Consider the following 20,460-nt stretch of genomic DNA (forward strand, 5'->3'; position numbering starts at 1 on the left):
CAGTACACGGCTGACTTCTCGTCGAAAAACAAACGCAACGTGGAGAGGAAGATGATGTTTACTCCCAAGTTTGCTGAAGTCGACTGCTCCACGTTGATTTGGTATCGACAGCAACGTGCTGCTGGTGTGATGGTACGTGATACGGAGCTGAAGGCTGCTGCTGAGAAGTTCGCAAGGCTTCACGACGCCCTAGACTTCAAGGCATCCGAGGATTGGCTTTTCGTGTTCAAGTTACGACATGGCCTTACCAATCGTAAGTCTCATGGCGAAGCTTTGGACACTAACGAGGATGGAGTTGAGGAGTTTCGGCACAAGGTGAAGAGCTTGATTGACAGGGAGGGCCTCACTCTCGGTCAAGTCTACAACGCTGACGAAACTGGTTTATTCTATCGCTTTTTGCCTATGAACATTCTGGCCAAGGAGACGGAGAAGCGTGTACCTGGCCGCAAGCTCTCCAAGCAAAGGCTATCTGCTTTGTGTTATGCTAATGCTAACGACATGCACTGGCTTAAGCCCGTTATTGTTGGCCGTGCAAAGCAGCCTCGGTGTCTTCGTGGGGTGATGGATGTCCTTCCTGTCGTCTGGTAACATTCCTTGAAGGCATGGTTCACAGCCTACATCTTCAAAGACTGGTTCCACCTCCATTTTGTCAAGGAGGTCATACATTACCAGACGGAGAAACTGGGAATCCCACGCGACCAAGTAAAGGCCCTCCTTCTCCTCGACAATGCAGCTGCCCACCCGTGCGACAAGGACTTGGTGGCTGAGAATGGCCGCATTAGGTGCATGTTTCTGCCACCTAATACTGCTGCTCTTATCCAACCAATGGACCAAGGAGTGATCGTGGCAACGAAGCAGCTATACCGACGGAAGTTCCTGGACGAGGTGATGGTTGTTCTCGAGGACGAGCGCAGGGAGGGATGGGACACGCGAGGCCAGCGGTCTTTGGAAAACCTTCGCCGCTACAACATTAAGTCTGCCATTTACAACTGGGCCAGTGCATGGAAGGAAATCTCTGTCAAGACTCTAGAAAATGGTTGGTCTCGTCTGCTTCTCGGAATGGAATTGGAGCACGTATTCCTAGGTTTTGACGTGGATGACTTCCATGCACGTCTACATGCGCATGGGGACGATGTTGATGTGGACAAAGTGCGTGAGTGGTTGGATGACGACGAGGGCGATCCTGGGTATCAGGCTCTGTCTGATATCGAGATCGCATCTTCAGTTGCAGGTGTCATTACCCAGCTTGAAGATTCTGATGAGGATGGCAACGATGATGCGGACTCCTCTCAGCATGACACTACTCCAGCCATCCCCAAGCTGAGCGCACTCCGGGAACACCTAGAGTTCATTCTGGACTACCTGGAACACTCGGACTGCGACAGGGAGATGGGGTCCTTGGGACTTGTGGAGAAGTGCATGCTCTCAGGCAGCGCATCATTAATCGTCAGAATTGTCGTTCCTTGCGTCAATCAACGATTGACAGCTTTTTCAGGCCCGTGAACCCCGCTGTGCCCAGCCCTGGCTCCACTCTGTTGCTTCCCCAAGACAGGCCCTCATGCTTCGAGCCACAGCCCAGCACATCAGCCACGGTGGAGTCACTGCTCGACGTGAGTTTGCGTCTATCTTCTGAGTCGTCTGCAGTGGGTACGCCATCACCACGACCCAGCGACGCACCCTTAGGTCACCTCCCTGTGATACTCTCAGACTCTGACAGTGATTAAACGGCAAGAACTTCTCCACTAGACCACACGGGTATTTAGTGTTGTGCAGCGAAAGAAAAACAGTGCATACAATATTGTTAAGAAATTAGAAATTTGAGTGAAAAGACAAACAATTTTTGGACTCTAAATTTAACATAAATTAACTTGAGTGTGTTTTGTTTAGAAAATGATTTTATGAGTGGAAAGACTTAAAGTGCAGAGTGTAACACTTATTAAGTTACAGTGGAGCATAAGTAAGACAAGAGTGCACAGTGTGAAGAGAATGGACTTCTGAGTGTGAATGACTAAGTTAAGTGCAAGACTTCATGAACAGTGTATTGCAAGTGCTTCAGGAAATCCTTCTTACTGTCAGAGTCTGAGATGAGGCGGTTATTCATCGAGATGGCCATGGACTTGCTGTAAGTATGCAGAATGTTTCATATTGTACTGTACTGTATTTCCCATACTGTACTTACCTCAAACACCTCATTTCACTCTTTTATGTCCCTTATTGGTGTGAATATGTAGTGTCTTTGGTGCTATGCATGTGCAGTAAGGAGGTGATTTTCTGAGTTAGGCTAGGTTAGGGTCCATAACTACCAGTCCAGGAGCCAGGGACTTGTAAGTACCCAGAATGTTTAATATTTAATAAACCTACCTCAAAAACCGTTTTATGATTCTATTGTATTTATTTCAGTCTTTTATGTCCCTTATTGGTGTGATTTGGGTCTTAAATAGGTGCTATACATGTCCAGAGCGAGTTGTATAGGTGTTTTTCTGAATTAGGGTCCATAAGTATAAGTCAAGGAGGCTGAGGCCCACTATCCGGACGGGACCACTTTTCCGACTTGCCTTTGGCGCTCTTGCATCGGATAGTGGGGGGATTACTTATATATATATATATATATATATATATATTCATACAAGGTGTAATGCGATGTATGACAAAAACTTACACCAATGATCTATCATGCAATTTTGAGTGTATTTTGTTCTATAACATATACTCTCTGAGACCCCAGTTCAGTTCCCAGCATTTGGCTGTTAGGGTGTAAAAGTTTAGTGGCTGCATAGGTGCCATTGTGTGAGAGCTTCACAGGGCGACGGGAGACGAGTATTATTAGCTTATACAGGTAACTCGCACGGAACACGTGGGTTTCGTTCCTACCGTGCCGTGTTAGGTGCGAAATCGCATATATTTAAACTACTCCGTATTTTGCTCCCTAGACCCCCCAAATGTGTTGTTTTGCTGTTATCTGTCACTAGAAAGCACTTTAAGTGGTTAGAAGGTTTATTTAATGTTATAACTCACAAATACAGTACTCCTGAGCAAAACTTCAACACACAAATACTGTACGTAAACACAAGGAAACATTCCGACGCCGATCATAGGTAATCATATAAATTAGGTTAACTGGTACCAGTGCTTTAACTTACAAGTACATACCAGAACAGTACATATTTAACTTAGAAATGCAGTACTGTGATATCGAATGATTTCAGTACATAATCTGTTAGGAATGGCTGGAAAAAAAATGTTATGAATACATTTTCACCTTTTTGATATATGTTTATGGTAGTTTTGAGTTATTTTTTACGTTATCGTTGTGCCCATGCTTGGAAAAGGGAGCAAAAGAGTTGAATTTTCAGTCCTAAATGAGAAAACTGCACGTCCTCCAAGGCTAGACTCTGCCACGGGAGAATAAAGTGGAGGGTCAGTCCGATTAGCAATAAGGAAGTTGTGTCACAACTTCCAGCTCCCACACCACGAGAATGGCTAAAAATAGAATCGTAATGCAGTTTCAGAACTAACAATAAGTCTAATTATTACAAATACAGATACAAAGCAGAAATAAATACGTTTACAGACAGGGAAAACGTATTTCTTCCGTCATAACATGTTCATCTTTCTCTATCATTTTACGTTCATCTTTATCATTTTACCTTGTTATTTTCGCAATATATATATTGCTGTCTCGTAAACAGGGTGGTTGTTTGTGTTTTGCAAGGGAGGAAAAAGGTTGTATTTTCTGTCTGGGTCGAGATAATGGGTGTAACTATGTGTGGTTAGGCATGGCCACGAGCGAAAAAATCTTACATCCACTCTTCACAATAGCCGGTGGTGAACTGACAGATGATACATGAGACGGTGAAGTCAAGGTCATGTCCCATATTTTCGTTCACTTCCCGAAAGTTTTCACAGTTTTCTACAAGTTGCAAACCATTACAGCAAACCTGAGCAGATAGGTAAAGATACCAAGACAAAAATGTATTTTTCTCTTATTATAAGTCTTTAACGAACAAACAAAAAAAAGGCAATATTCCGACGCCGATCATGGGTAATCATATAAATCAGGTTAACTGGTTACAAGGCTTTATTTAATGCTTTAATTGCTTACAGGTACATACCAGAACAGTAAATATTTAACTTACAAATACAGTACTGTAGAAAAGCAGTACAGTAAGAGTTTAACGAACAAACAAAAAAGGCAATATTCCGACGCCGATCATGGGTAATCATATAATTCGGGTTATCTGGTTGCAAGGCTTTATTTAATGATTTAACTTTATTTAAGTGCTTACAAGTACAGTACATACGAGAACAGTAAATATTTAACTTACACATACTGTTCAGTACTGTGGAAAAAACGAACAAATAAAAAAGGCAATATTCTGACGCCTATCAGGTAAACTGGTTATAAGACTTTATTTCTTGCTTTAACGTTATTTAATATTACTTTAAGTTGCACATAAACTTACCAGAACAGTACAGTACTGTAAATATTTAACTTACAAATACTGTGCTACTGTACTCGGGAATGTCTCACTCACTGAATAATTTCCCGCCTAGATCATCACGTAATCAAAACAAACCGCGCACTGCGGTGACGTTCGAGGATTTGATCTTTCAAAGGCCTCTCCTGCGTTAATTTGTAGTTTTCACAATGGTTTTTTAATCTTACGTTGTCTTATATGTATCCCAGCCCTTACCGTGTATAATTGCGAGCGTGTTCCGTGAGATCGTGTTCCGTGCGAGTTACCTGTACTGTAATGTACATAAAAATCTCATATCCTATCAGTACAAACGAGTTTAAAGAAGAAACTTGACGAAGTCTACTGATTCTTTAACATCGTCCTGCATTCCTGCAATTCTTTTGCACAATTCGACTGTAAATTAAGGATTAAATTCAAATTTTATGGCTTGCGGGAGAGTAGGGAGGGAGGAGAAGGGCTGGTGTGTTGTTGCCAGTTATGTAATGTTTAGTTTGTAGGATACTGCTACAAACATTATCATAACACCCACAGCTCATCCAGTGGAAAAACATTATTGTAAAGGGAGATTAGCCTCACTTTAAGTCAGGAAGAATATTATTTATAAAAATTTTTCCGCTGCAAGCAAATGTGGCACGATTGGGTATCTCCACGTGTATTCCTCTCTGCAGCACTGGCATTACCATCACAGAATCCATAAAAATAGATGATATCTGCATATTCTTCATTGCTGTACGTATGTGGCATGCTGTTTCATGAACAAGCTGAACCCAGCGAACACCTGAACGCGGAGAACAGTATCTGAAGTGTGTGCCTCGCCTGCAAATTTTCCTTTGCAAATGACAGTGGACGCAGGGTTGTCAAGTCCTTATAATCGATCTTGCTAGTTTAGTCCTGAAAACTTGCTAGAATGTCGCTAGATAGTAAAAACTGCAAAACATCGCAAGAAAATGCAATTAAATCTCTAGAATATCATGTAAAAATAGCAAAAATATCCAGAATGTAGCTAGATATCATGTTGTCAGATGTTAAATAGTGCCGCTAGGTAGAAGCAAGAAGTAGGTCTAGCTGCTTAGTCATTACATTGGCAATCCTGTGTCACTGTTCTCACGTCATCATATGAAAGCAATGGTGCCACGTTTACTTGCAGCAGAAAAACTGTAATGAATAATAATATTACTCCTGACTTAAAGGAATGCTAGTCACTCATTACAGTAATGTTTTTCCATTGAATGAGCTGTAGGTGTTATGATAATGCTCATAGCAATATCCTACAAACTAAACATTACATAACTGGCAACAACACACCAGCCCCTCTACTCCCTCTCTACTCTCTCGCAAGCCATAAAATTTGAATTTAATCCTTAATTTACAGTCGATTTGTGCAAAAGAATTGCAGGAATGCATGACGATGTTAAAGAATCAATAGACTTCGTCAAGTTTCTTCTTAAAACTCGTTTGTACTGATAGGACATAGGATTTTTATGTACATTACAGTATAAGCTAATAATACTCGTCTCCCATCACCCTGCGAAGCTCTCACACAATGGCACCTATGCAGCCTCTATACTTTTACACCCTAACAGCCGAATGCTGGGTACTGAACTGGGGTCTCAGAGAGTATATATTATAGAACAAACTATACTCAAAATTGCATGATAGATCATTGGTGTAAGTTTTTGTCATACGTAGCGTTACACTCTATATTATGTATACATATGTATATATATATATATATATATATATATATATATATATGTGTGTGTATATTTATATTCTGTATATATATATTATATATGTATATGTATATATATATATATATTATATATGTATATGTATATATATATATATATATGTATATATCTATCTATCTATATACCTAGGCTGCTTCCCCCAAGGAAAGGGAGGTAGCCGAGACAGGACGACACACTCCCCATTTACTCATCCATTCAAACACATTCATTCGCATCTTAGCCCCATAGGGGAGAACGGACAGATCCTTACCGCACCACACCGCACAAGGGTCAACTGCGCAGTGCAATCAGTGACATCCGCAGCAGGGCCCGACAGCAGAGCTGGTTTACCCCTGCCGCATCATAACAGACCCATCCCCTTACCTGCACCTGACGTGAAAGCTGATCAGACCAAATGCGGGAGAATATCCCCTCAGGGCTGCATCATCACTTATTCACAATTTCTCTCCATTTATTTCTGTCACGCACAGCCACTCCTTGCTCAACAGACATCCCTCTTGCATCCAGCGCTCTCTTCACACTGTCCATCCATCCTATTCGTGGTCTTCCTCTCAGCCTTACACCTCTCGCATCAGATCTAGTTATCTTTTTCACCAATCGCTTATTATCCATTCTCTCCATATGCCCAAACCATCGCAACACCCTCTGCTCAGCTCTACCAGCCATCTCCTGAACAACTCCAGTTCTTCTTCGCACTTCATCATATCGCACTCGATCCATACACATCACTCCACACATACTCCTCAGACACCTTATCTCCATTACATTCAAACTTTTCCTCTCTGCTACACACATATTCCATGTTTCAGCCCCATATAACGCAGTCGGTACCACAACACCCTCATACAGCCTCTCTATATATCCATTCTAAGCGAACGACATCTAAACACTTATTTCTTTCCTTCCAGCACCTTTCCAACTTCATTTATTCTAAACTTCACTTCTGCATCTATTCTTCCATCCACAGCAACATGTGACCCTAGATATTTAAAACACTCTACCTCCTCAAGCAACTCGCCATTCAAAACTATATTCATCCCCCTACCATCTACCAACCTCGTACACTTCAACACTTTACTCTTATTCTCATTTACTTTCAACTTCCTCCTTTCACACACCCTTCTAAACTCCTCTGCCAACTGTCTCAATCTCTCCTCTGAATCAGCCACCAGGCAGTATCATCTGCAAACATCAGCTGCTTCAGATTCCACTCTCCACCATCAACATTCACCAGACTCAGACCTCCACCTAAAACTCTTGCATTCACCTCCCTTACAACACCATCCATGTAAATATTAAACAACCATGGCGACATCACACAACCCTGTCGCAGCCCCATTCTCACGGGAAACCAATCACTCACAGCATTTCCCACTCTTACACATGCTCTACTATTTACATAAAAACTTTTCACCCCTTTTTTTAACCTACCATCAAGTCTATACAATCTTAAAACAGTCCACAAAGCCTCCCTATCAGTTCTATCATACTCTTTCTCTAAATCCATAAATGCCCAAAACACATCCTTACCTTTCGCTAAATACTTTTGACACACATGTCTCACAGCAAACACCTGATCCACGCATCCCCTCCCTCTCCTAAAGCCACACTGCTCATCACCAATCACTCCCTCTGTACCCTCTCTAACTCTCATAATTAACACTCTACCATACATATGTATATATATATATATATATATATATATATATATATATATATATAGATAGATAGATAGATAGATACATACATATTTGTATATGTATTGTCAAGTGGGGTTGGTGGAGGATTAGTGCCCCTCCCTGTAAAACAATTAACTCTAAGCCTTGGCCACCCCGTTTGGGATACATGGCGTCTGGCAATGAATGAAAAATGAAATATATATCTATCTATCTATATCTATCTATCTATCTATCTATATATATATATATATATATATATATATATATATATATATATATATATATATATATATATATCGAGCCTCTGTGGTAGGTACAGTGGTAGAGTGTGCGTTTTGTACACGGGTGAGCCAGGGTTCGCGCCTCGCCAGGGTAGTAAACTTTGGGAGTGTTCACCCGGCCACGTACTGCATTGGCGGACACCAGGGGTGCTGTGGTTGAACCAGTGTCGCTTACTATAAAGTATGCTTGCACCCAGTCGGCTTGCGTGGGCCGATTACACTTGGTTCACAGACTACACACACATCCAAAGCCACTCCAACACTACAATTACACTAACAAGCACTTCTCACCCTACATACAATCTCTACTACTAGACAGCCTAAGCCATTTGGTAGAGATACATTGGCTGTATCGTCCCGACTTCGGTCGAGATAGGCCAGTCGTGCAGTGGATACTCAAACAGCTGATGATGATGATGATGATATATATATATATATATATATATATATATATATATAAAATATATATATTTATATATATATATATGTGTATATATATATATATATATATATATATATATATGCATATATCATATATATATGTATATATATATATATATATATGTATATATATATAAATGTATATATATATATATATATATATATATATATACAATATATATATTTATATATATATTTATATATACAGTACCCTCGCGTCCAACACGCGTTAGTCCAGCACGATTCGGGTCCAGCACGGAGAGCAATTAATTAGTATTATTTAATACGATTTAATTACTGCAACACGAGTGTGTTAGCACAACACACACAGAGCTTTGAGAAGTGGGCGAAATCCGCAGAGTTCACTCTAGCACGATCACCCCCGGTCCAACACGGTCATACTAGACATTCCCATGATGATGATAGCCAATGAAAAACTTCTGATCAAGTAGCCCTCCCCGCCCGCTATCGTGACGTGATCGTGATGCCGCCTAATTAAAAACGCTTCTGGTGTCACGTGATGTTTTGTTTACATTTCTCCCGCCACAGTGCCACTCAGGCGCATAATTGCATTGGAAGGTGCTTTTTTCTTGCTGCATTTTCTGCCCTTGTTACTTCATTTTCCCCTGCTCATGATGCCTAGGAAGCCTTCTGAGAACCCCAGGAAGCGTTGGCACCTCCCTCAGGCCACCAAGCTAGAAAGCATCAAGAGGAAGAAGAAAGGGGAGAGGAAAGTTGACATTGCCAAGGCCTACGACATGAATGAAGCCTACGTGATCGTAATAAAAAACTGAAGACAAGATCCTGGCAGCCGAAGGCTATCACACGGCACTTCATACCAGGTTTGCCGAGGATACGATGGTAAATCGGAACGGTAATGTGGCAAAATTGCCAACGATACCACGGGCATTTGGAATTCATCTGGATGGATTCCTGCCGACATACGACGGGGAAAACAGTGTGACCAAAACCCAGGTGACTCGACAGAGAATGTATCGTACTACAGCAGTGAACATTTAGCCTGACACTGAATACATATTAATATTTTAGAATAAATATCATTCGTTTTGAAACCCTTCTCATCGGCGTGCGTACCAGTTTATAAACAAAGTTGCTTCTCCTTATTCTCTATTGAGTCAGCGACAGCAATCTCTTTCCACAGTCACGAGATGGGGCTCTGGCACCAGTGTGAGAAGCATGCACTTTCCCGAGGATTACAGTGCTAGGGCAGGCAGAAGCAGGACCTTCCATGGCTGTGGACGAAGATAGTGATTCTGAGTGTGATTTTGAAGGATTTATGAGGGAGGTTTGATTTCGAAGGATTTATGAGGGAGGTTGAGGAGGAGCAACAGCCATTACCTGCTAGTGATGCCAGCAGCCATCCTCCGGGGACCCAGTAGGACTAACTACAGCCTTGGATACCACCTTCCATTCCCAGCAAGCCCACCAACACTATCCTAAAAGGTTAGTTATCATTCATAGCACAGTACCATTTATTATAATTACAATAGTACCAATATATGTATAGGTATATGGTAGGTATTTAGGGTGACTTTTCCGAGGGTTGCTGACATAATTCATTTTTCCCCACAAGCTCTATTGTTAGTCCAACACGTTTTTGGTCCAACATGTGACCCATGCATGACAATATTACCGTGCTGGACGCGAGGGTACTGTATATATATATATATATATATATATAGATACTGTACATATATATATATATATATATATATATATATATATATATTATACATAGATACACAGTACATCCCTCTAGTATGCACCTATATGGGCGGAATAGGACGTTGTGTACTAGGAATTCACGTACTCTGAATACATAAACTCATGGGAAAATTTACATATGGGCAGCACCCCCCTTCATGGGCAACCCTTGAGACTCCTTTCAGACCTAAGTATTGTACTGTACAGGGAAACTATCTAAGACATATTACCTAAGATAAAGTAAATCAACAAGATTATGGCTTTTATGGCTTTAGTAAGTCAGCAAGGATGTGGCTTAACTAAACCAACATGAATATGGCTGCTCACCTTAACCCAAGAGGACAACAGGCGATTTGTCTCCTGCACCACTTGGTTTCGGGAAGGTTTGGCATCAAGTCAATTCGCTGTCACAAGAATAACAAGACAGTTCGCTGTCATTAATGAAGACAGCTATGGGTGATGCTAGAATTATTCAAAGGCGACTACAGCAAGGAAGAAACAAGTTAATTAAACCACCATTGATGGAGAGCGGAGCCTTGTCTATGAGCCATTTCCTGGGGAGGATCAAGAAGATGATGCAATGTCTGAGGTGTCAGAAATAGACTTTGAAGGGTTTATGAATGAAGTGAGTGCATTAGCTAGTGAAAGTGTCGGAAGTGCTGGTGACGAGAGTGGTGAGGAAGGTGGTGTGTTGAGTGGTGCAGGAGAGAATTCGCCATCAAGTCAATTCACCGTCAGACTATTCCCCGTTAAAACATGGATGATTCCCCATCAGGACAATTCGCACCCTGGACAATTCCCTGTCATTCTATAAATACAGTATACTTTTTATTAATTAATCAATATTGATTAAGAAAGCATATGACAGGGTGGATAGACAAGGATTGTGGAAAGTGTTAAGAATATATGGAGTAGATGGGAAGTTGTTGAATGCTGTGAAGAGTATGTACAATGGTGCGAAGGCTGCAGTGCGTGTGGATAGTGAACTAAGTGAATTTTTCTCTTTGAAAGTTGGTTTGAAACTGGGATGTCATGTCTCCATGGTTGTTCAATCTGTACATGGATGGGGTAATAAAAGAGGTACAAGGTAGGGTAGTGGATGTTGGAGTGGCCCTGGTGAGAGAGGATAGTGTTTAGAAACTCCCTGTACTGTTGTTTGCAGATGATACTGTGTTGTTGAGTGAAGACGAAGGGGAGCTGCAAGGCTTGGTGGATGAGTTTGAGAGAGTGTGTAGGAAACGGAACCTAAAGGTGAATGTAGGGAAGAGTAAAGTGATGGTCTTTGAGAGAGGTGAAGTTACTGAATGTACAGCGAGGTTGGATGGTGAGGAATTGGAAAATGTGAGTACGTTTAAGTATTTGGGTAGTGTGATGTGGAGTGACGTGGAGGGACAGGTTGACGAATGAAGAAGTGAAGGAACGTTGTGGGGTAGATGTGGATGTGGTTGAAAAGATTAGGAGAAGTACACTGAGGTGGTTTGGACATGTGGAGAGAATGGAGAATGAAAGACTGACTAAGAGGGTGTATGTAGGTGAGGTGGAGGGAGGGAGAGGGAGAGGTAGACCGAGGATGAGGTGGAGGGATGGAGTTGAGAGGTATATGAGGGAGGGGGGGGGTGAGTTGGGGGGAGGGGAGTCAAATGGTGGGTGACAGAGTGACTTGGAGGCGTTTTGTCTGCGGCCACCCTTTTGCGGGACTAGGGCGTCGGGCTATAGATAGATAGATAGATAGATAGTGATGAGTAAGGATGGAAGTTTGGAGGATGAAGTGCTTGAAAGGGTACAGCAGGGAAGAAAGGTTGCTGGTTCCTTGAAAGCAGTGATAAGAAACAGGGAAGTGAGCATGGAAGTGAAAAAGTTGCTACATGACAGTATTGTGATACCAACTCTAACGTACGGAAGTGAAGCTTGGACATTGTTGGAAGGACACAAGTCAAGAGTGAGAGCAGTGGAAATGAGTTATTTAAGAGGAGCCTGTGGAGTCACGTGGAGAGACAGGCTGACGAATGACGATATAAAGGAGCGTTGTGGTGTGGATGTGGATGTGATAGGAAGCGTTATGAGGAACACACTGAGATGGTTTGGCCATGTGGAGAGGATGGAGGGTGAAAGACTGATGAAGAGAGTGTATGTGAGTGAGGTGGAGGGGGGAAGAGGGAGGGGGAGGCTGAGGATGAGATGGAGGGATGGGGTGGAGAGGTATATGAGAGAGGGGGGTGTGAGTTGGGAGCAGGGCAGTGAAATGGCGGGGGACAGGGCGACTTGGAGGCAATTTGTTTGTGGCCACCCCAAACGGGATTGAGGCGTCTGGCAATAGATAGATAGAATATTGATTAAAGGTGCAACTAAAAAAATAATATCCAAAGCCTGTGCTATTGAACATTGACTTTTATAGATCCCCCTGAAATATACTTACTAAAGTATTGATTAATTGATAATAAGTATACTGACAGGGAATTGTCCATGTTTTGACGGGGAATTGTCTGATGGCGAATTGACTTGACGGCGAATTGTCTTGGAACCCTAGTGTGCAACTCCTGCACCACTCAACACACCACTTTCCTCACCACTCTAGTCACCAGCACTTTCGACACTTTCACTAGCTAATGCACTCACTTTGTTCATAAGCCCTTCAAAGTCTATTTATGACACCTCAGACATTGAATCATCCTCGTGATCCTCGCCAGGAAATGGCTCATCGACAAGTCTCCACCCTCCATCACTGGTGGTTGGCGCTTCCTAGGGTGGCAATGTTGTGTGCTCGGGGTAAACCCCGGATGTGGGCCACTCTTCGTTGCTGTCTCACCTATTACGAGTTCACTTTACATCACTGTTAAAAAATACACTAAAATTCGATAAAGAATAGGTCCTCGCGTACAATAAGGATCGCGTACTCTGAATTCGCTGTCTGTGGGTAAGGACTGTATGTATATATATATATATATATATATATACAGTAATCCCCGTACTATCCGCACACCCACTTACTGGACATTTTGGTCCCGGGATCAATATTCCCAAAATTGCCCAAAAATCGCAAAAAATAAAAAAAAAATCTGACATTTTTCCCCCTGTAATTTGAACACTGTACGCACCATGCGGACCATCTGTGTTTTGGTGCGTAGTTACACTGCCATCTGCTAGAGTGCCCATGCATCCTCCCCACTTACTGCCCGTCTCTTGTTGTGAGTGCACGCTCGTCATCATGGCCGCCCACGTGCTCGCTTTTGTGGTGGTGCCCTACTTGCTGCAGGCTCTGTGTTGCTCTCCTGCCTCTTGTTAGTGTGTGTGATGATGGCCCTGCCAGCTGAGAAGAGGAAGAGAGTGGTTTTGACCCTGGAGAAGAAGAGGGAGATATTGGACAAGGTGGACGCGGGATGGTCAACTTCATGTATCCTCCGTGAATTCAACCTGGCTCGATCTACTTTGTTTGATATCAAGAGATCCCATGACAAACTCATGCAGTACACGGCTGACTTCTCGTCGAAGAACAAACGCAACGTGGAGAGGAAGATGATGTTTACTCCCCGGTATGCTGAAGTCGGCCGCTCCACATTGATTTGGTATCGACAGCAACGTGCCGCTGGTGTGCTGGTGCGTGGCATGGAGCTGAAGGCTGCTGCTGAGAAGTTCGCAAGGCTTCATGACACCCTAGACTTCAAGGCATACGAGGGTTGGCTCTTCACGTTCAAGTTACGACACGGCCTTACCAACTGTAAGTCTCACGGCAAAGCTTTGGATGCCAACGAGGATGGAGTAGAGGAGTTTCGTCACAGGGTGAAGGGATTGATCGACAGGGAGGGCCTCACTCTCGGTCAAGTCTACAACGCTGACGAAACTGGTTTATTCTATCGCTCTTTGCCGACGAACACTCTAGCCGAGGAGACAGAGAAGCATGTACCTGGCCGCAAGCTCTCCAAGCAACGAATATCTGCTTTGTGTTGTGCCAATGCTAACGGCATGCACCGGCTTAAGCCCGTTATTGTTGGTGGTGCAAAACAGCCTCGGTGTCTTCATGGGGTGATGGATGTCCTTCCTGTCGTTTGGTACCATTCTTTGAAGGCATGGTTCACAGCCTACATCTTCAAAGACTGGTTCCACCACCATTTCATCAAGGAGGCCATCCATTACCAGATGGAGAAACTGGGAATCCCGCTCGACCAGGTAAAGGCCCTCCTTCTCCTCGATAATGCACCTGCCCACCCATGCGACAAGGACTTGGTGGCTGAGAATGGCCGTATTAGGTGCATGTTTATGCCACCTAATACGACTGCGCTCATCCAACCAATGGACCAAGGAGTGGTCATGGCAACGAAGAGGCTGTACTGAATGAAGTTCCTGGACGAGGTGATGGTTGTTCTCGAGGACGAGGACAAGCGCAGGGAGGGACGATACACGTGAGGCCAGCGAACTTTGGAAAACCTTCGTCGCTACAACATCAAGTCTGCAATCTACAACTGGGCCAGTGCATGGAAGGAAGTCCCTGTCAAGACTCTAGAAAATGGTTGGTCTTGTCTGCTTCTCAGAACAGATGTGGAGCACGATTTCCCTGATGTGGATGACTTCCATGCATGTCTACATGCGCATGGCGACGATGTTGATGTGGACGAAGTGCGTGAGTGATTAGATGACGACGAGGGCGATCCTGGGTATCAGACCATGTCTAATATTGAGATTCCATCTTCAGTTGCAGGTGTCAGTACCCAGCTTGAAGATTCTGACGAGGACGGCGACAATGATACGAACTCCACTCAGGGTGATGCTACTCCAGCCATCCCCAAGCTGAGCGCACTCTGGGAACACGTAGAGTTCATTCTTGACTACCTGGAACACCTGGACTGCGACAGGGAGATGGGGCCTTATAGGCTTGTGGAGCAATCGCGCACTTTCAGGCAACGCATCGTTAATCGCCAAAATCATCATTCCTTGCATCAATCAACCATTGGCAGCTTTTTCAGATCCATGACCCCCGCTGTGCCCAGCCCTGGCTCCACACCATTACCCCCCCAAGACAGGCCCTCATCCTCCAAGCCACAGCCCAGCACATCAGCCACAGTCCAGTTGCCACTGGACGTGAGTTTGCGCCCCTCTTCAGAGTCATCTGCAATAGGTAGTCCATCACCACGTCCCAGCGACTCACCCCTAGGCCACCTGCATCAGCTACTCTCAGACTCTGACAGTGAATAAACAGCAAGAACTTGCCACTAGACCACACGGGAATTTACGGCATTGTGCAGTGAAAAAAAACAGTGCGTAGTGTTAAGAAATTAGAATTCTGAGTGCAAAGACTTAAGTGCAGAGTGCAACACTGATTTTATTGACGTTCAATGGAGTGCAAATTAGACTAGAGTGTGTAGTGTTAAGAAAATGGATTTGTGAGTGCAAAGACTTAAGTGCAGAGTGCAGCACTCCCCCAACCTCTATAAGCTTTTGCATCCATTACACATCTTTGCATCCTTTCATCCACACACACATAATCAATCATTGCCCTCCTTTCATTCAGTTCACCACCCACCCTTCTCATCACTCGCCATGTATACCTGTGGATCATTTTATGCCTGAAGAGGGTATTGGGTATCACCAACCCCCTCCCAGCACAAATGTCCACTAATGCACTCCCATTCTCATCTATCTCAGCAGGCACACCCCACTCACCAACTATTCCATCCATCTTCACATTCCCAACTTTACCATTCATATCACCAATCAAAAACACTCTCTCATTCCTTCCAAACTTTTCCATGCACACGTCTACATTTGTCCAGAACTCTTCTCTCACTCTTCTAGCACGATCTTGCACTGGCGCATATACACACACAGTCGCCCACATTTATATTCCAACTTTGAACTTTACCCACACAATCCTTGATCCAACTGATCCATACTCTCTTATGCTCTTCTTCCATCTTTTACTCGCAACTATACATACTCCTTCCTTTGCCCTCTCATTCTCACCTACTTCTGCACATATAACCCATCCATACTCCCATTCTCTCACACTTTCTCCTCCCCATTTTGTTTCAGTTATTCCACATACATCCAGTTTCGCACCCTCAAGCACCAGGACAATCTCTCTCGCTTTCACCTCATCATTTGCTCTCCTTACATTCCACGTTCCGATAACCATGTCCTTTGTCCGGTCCTTGGTCGTCATCGTTTGATCAGTCCTTGTCCGAGGCTTATTGTTTGTTTTTTTAGTTAGTTGTTTTCTGGGGAGGGGCACTAACCCTCCGCTAACCCTTTTAGTAGCCTTTTACGACAAGCAGGGATACTGGGGGAGTATTCTTGAAAAAAAAACCTTCCTCTTGTGTTAGACATCTTTTTATCCATACATTTTTGAACACCTCTTTTTCCATAAGATTCTTTGCATTTTTTAATATCTCCTCCACAGTGTTTACACTCTGGAAAGTTACCTTTAGAGGTCATGTCTTGCTTTTCTCATATTTCCTTAACCTTTTGTGTTCCTCTATATCTTTACTACAGATTTCCTCTGATACTTCTTTCAGTAAGCTCATTACATTTGCCATCTCCTTTTTGTCTCTTGTGATCTTGTTTTTTATTTCTTCCTTTTCTATACCAGTGATTACTATAGATTTGTTATCTACTGAATCTCTGACTAACTTTGGGTTGTTTTGGATTATTCTTTTCACTTCCTTTTTAATGCTTTTTTCCTCTACCCTTGTTTCTAAGTCTTTCTTTACTTTCACCATTTCAGCATACGTGGTTTCCACATAATTTTTGTAGCTTTTTACAGCTTCATTCACCTGTGTTATCTTCTCCTCAATATCACTGCTCTGGTCTATCAGACTGCTTACTTGCCTAATTGTCTCTGTATAATTTTTGAACTCTTCCATAATACTCTCGTGATTGACTACTGTACTTGCCATTTCACTCATTTTCTTCCTAAGTATACTCAGTTCCACTGTTAGTTCACATATGGTTGTGTCTTTCTTGTTGGCCTCCCTTCCTAGTTTTTCTATTTCTTCCTTTTGCAAGTGCATCTGCTTCTTTATTTCATCAATTTCATTCTTGAAAGCCATCTCCAGTTTGTGTACACATTCAACCAGTCTATTGTGAGTCTCCATTTCAACCAGTTCTTGGTAGAAATCATCATCTTGCTTTCTACCTTTATCCCTTTTCTTTTCCAAATTTGCTTTACTAAAGTATGTGTCCATTTCGCAATACTAAAAGCACAGAGTACTTACATTCACCGGGGCAGTTGTAGTCTAAACAAACCTCAGCTGACTGAGCGCATTCTTTCGCCACTCGGTTCTCTTTTCTGTTTGAACAAGTCTTGTTTAACCATTTAAACGCGCCCATGAACAGTCGAACCCCCCCCCCCGAGTGGCGGGGTTGTATCGCAGTCTGAGTACCTGTAGGAAAATAATAGCCAAAAATCAGAGATTAACCCTAGAACATTATACAGTACTTGGTGTGGCAGATAGTACTTACATTCAGCTTTCTCCAGAGACAGGTGTTGAGCCTTCGTGGACTACCCAAGGACTTGTGGAGACTTGGAAAGTTGGGGAACCAAATCTTCACTTTCACACCTCCAGCAACCCGGTTTCCCCTCTACCACAGCCTCATTCTGTCACAGTAAACTTTATACTACAATGTAAAGGTAGTTTGGAATCCGTATTTGTACAATAAGCACTGAAAATAAGGCTAAAATCAACAGAGCTTACAGCCGACATGCAGCGTGGCGGCGGTCTTCCCGTCACTCAACAAACATTTCCATTTTCACAGCTAAAAACATGTATACTACATTATTTTCAATCATATTACTTCCCAAAAGATCACCGCGGCGTGCTTTTTATTCTGCCTTATGCCTGTCACTTTATTCTTGTTCCTGTTGGCCGCTTGCACTGACTTGGAAGAGCTAGAACTCGCCATAATGTCACTTTGAAAGCCTGCGGTAAACTGACGCTAAACAAGGGCAAACTGTGCGAAAAAAAGCTAGTGTTACAACTGGGAAAACAAGCATTTCCTATTAGCATAAACTGCTTGTGAGAGGAGAGTGCAGATTTACAGTTCTGAGCAGTCAGAGCGCTGCCATGTATCACAGCCAGGCTGGCTGGGCCGTGGTGGGGAGGGGAGGGGGGAAAAACGCGATACTTGGCAACAACGGAGGTCAGTAGTACAAAGGTAAAGTATGCTAATTGTAGCTAAAGGGTGGTGGTACTGATAGACAATACCAGCTGGAACATCCTTGCCCGTGTTTATTTCAAAATTTACTCAAATCGCAAACACGACGCTTGCCGTTATGTCCTTTTTGGCAAGCGTCGCAAATGCGACGATCCCCGTTTAAGGGGTTAAGAGAATGGAATTCTGAGTGCAAATGACTAAGTTCAGTGCAAGACTTCATGTACTGTGTACTGCAGGTGCTTCAGGTACTCCTTTTAACTGTCAGAGTCTGAGAGGAGGCAGGTTATTCATCGAGATGGCCAGGGACTTGTTGTAAGTACCCAGAATGTTTCATATTGTACTGTATTTTCCATACTTACCTCTAAAACCTCATTTCACTCTTTTTTTGTCCCTTCTTGGTGTGAATAGGGTCTTAGGTGCTATGCACGTGCAATAGCGAGGTGTTTTTCTGAGTTAGGCTAGGTTAGGGTCCATAAGTACCAGTCCAGTAGCCAAAGAGTTGTTGTAAGTACCCAGAATGTTCAACCCGTCACGTCCCGAGGTTTTCCACACCTCCGACATCCCCCAGTCCCGAGCCTTTTTGGAAAAAAATTTTCTTGGCTAAAACTTCCGCTTTGGTTGAGAAACGAAGGAAAATCACCAAGAAAGGGCTTACCGTGGTCTATAAGTGGTCGGAACAGGTGAGGTCCCCCGCGCCAGGTATCGTATTCTGTCATTGACGTGTCAGGCGCTCACGTTTTCTATGGTAGTGAATACTGGGAGAAACAACACACAACACCTCTATATTTATTGAATTTGAACTAATAAACAATAACAGTAGCAATATAATGGATTTCAAACACATATATATGAAAAATAAGCATGGTACCATCGCGTGAGCATAGCAAGTTAGGTCCGAGTCGTAACATGCTATATGCTAAGTTTCTTGTATCAGTCAACATATCATTTTTTCTACTTGTATACTTCTGTTTCAGTGGCATTTTACCAATTTCTACTGTTTGTAAGTGTTTTCAGATGTTTTCATTCATTATGATGACATGCAGCATAAGTTTAGCGCTCATCAGCTTAGTAAGCGCACTCGCTATGACTCGTATTTCAACATACCCAATTGTTTTATCACTTTCCTATTATTTTTCCCTTTACATAGAACCTTTCCTCCACCACTATAAATGTTTTCAATTATTTACATTCATTACGAGGGCATTTAGCGATATGCTAGCGCATATTCACGTAGCAACCACAATCTCAAACACTCGTGTTTCATCTTCTACTTTATTTATTCACTCCAATTATACTTTCCCACTTACATTACACACGTTTACACCCCTATACTACACTGTACATACTTACTGGCATTATTTATTCAAGTGAGCGTCAGAATATCGCATGAAAATACCCTCGCAATGAATGTTTCGACCAACATAATACTCAAACACTTATATACTAATTCTTCACATATATTACACACTTTCCCACTTGTTGACTTCCATTTTCATTATTACGGGCCTTATTCAACTGAGCGTCAGGATATCGCATCTCTATACACACGCTATGAATATTTTGACTTAAAATATATTTCAGCACTGACAATAATTTGAACTTATATTATACCCGTTAGCATTTCCAGTAATAATAATTTCATATTTACGGGCTGTATTTATTGCACTGAGCGACCGAATATCGCATCGTAAAACCCTCGCTATGTATGTTTCCACTTACAGCATATTTATACACTTACATACAGTTTTTGCACTTATGTTATACCGGTATGCACTTTATACTAATATTTGGAGATCAACATGACTGATAATTTCACTGAGCGTCTGTTTGTCGCATTTACTTCATAGTTTCAGCATCCTATCGCATTCACACCATATCAGAATTGCATCAACGTGTGATATTCACTGAAACATTGGTGAATACAGAGACCCACATCACACTCCACGCACTCATAGTGGGT

General features: G+C 42.7%; 1 protein-coding gene across 1 annotated transcript in view; it reads left to right on the top strand.

The window, feature by feature from the left end:
• Positions 1–20,460, top strand: part of LOC145392951 (pyruvate dehydrogenase phosphatase regulatory subunit, mitochondrial-like) — an 865,738-nt gene that overhangs the window by 106,557 nt on the left and 738,721 nt on the right. The window lies entirely within an intron of this gene.

This window comes from Coenobita brevimanus, chromosome 23, assembly GCF_032717465.1.
Source record: "Coenobita brevimanus isolate Jiangsu-jjx chromosome 23, ASM3271746v2, whole genome shotgun sequence".
Taxonomy (NCBI): Eukaryota; Metazoa; Arthropoda; class Malacostraca; order Decapoda; family Coenobitidae; genus Coenobita; species Coenobita brevimanus.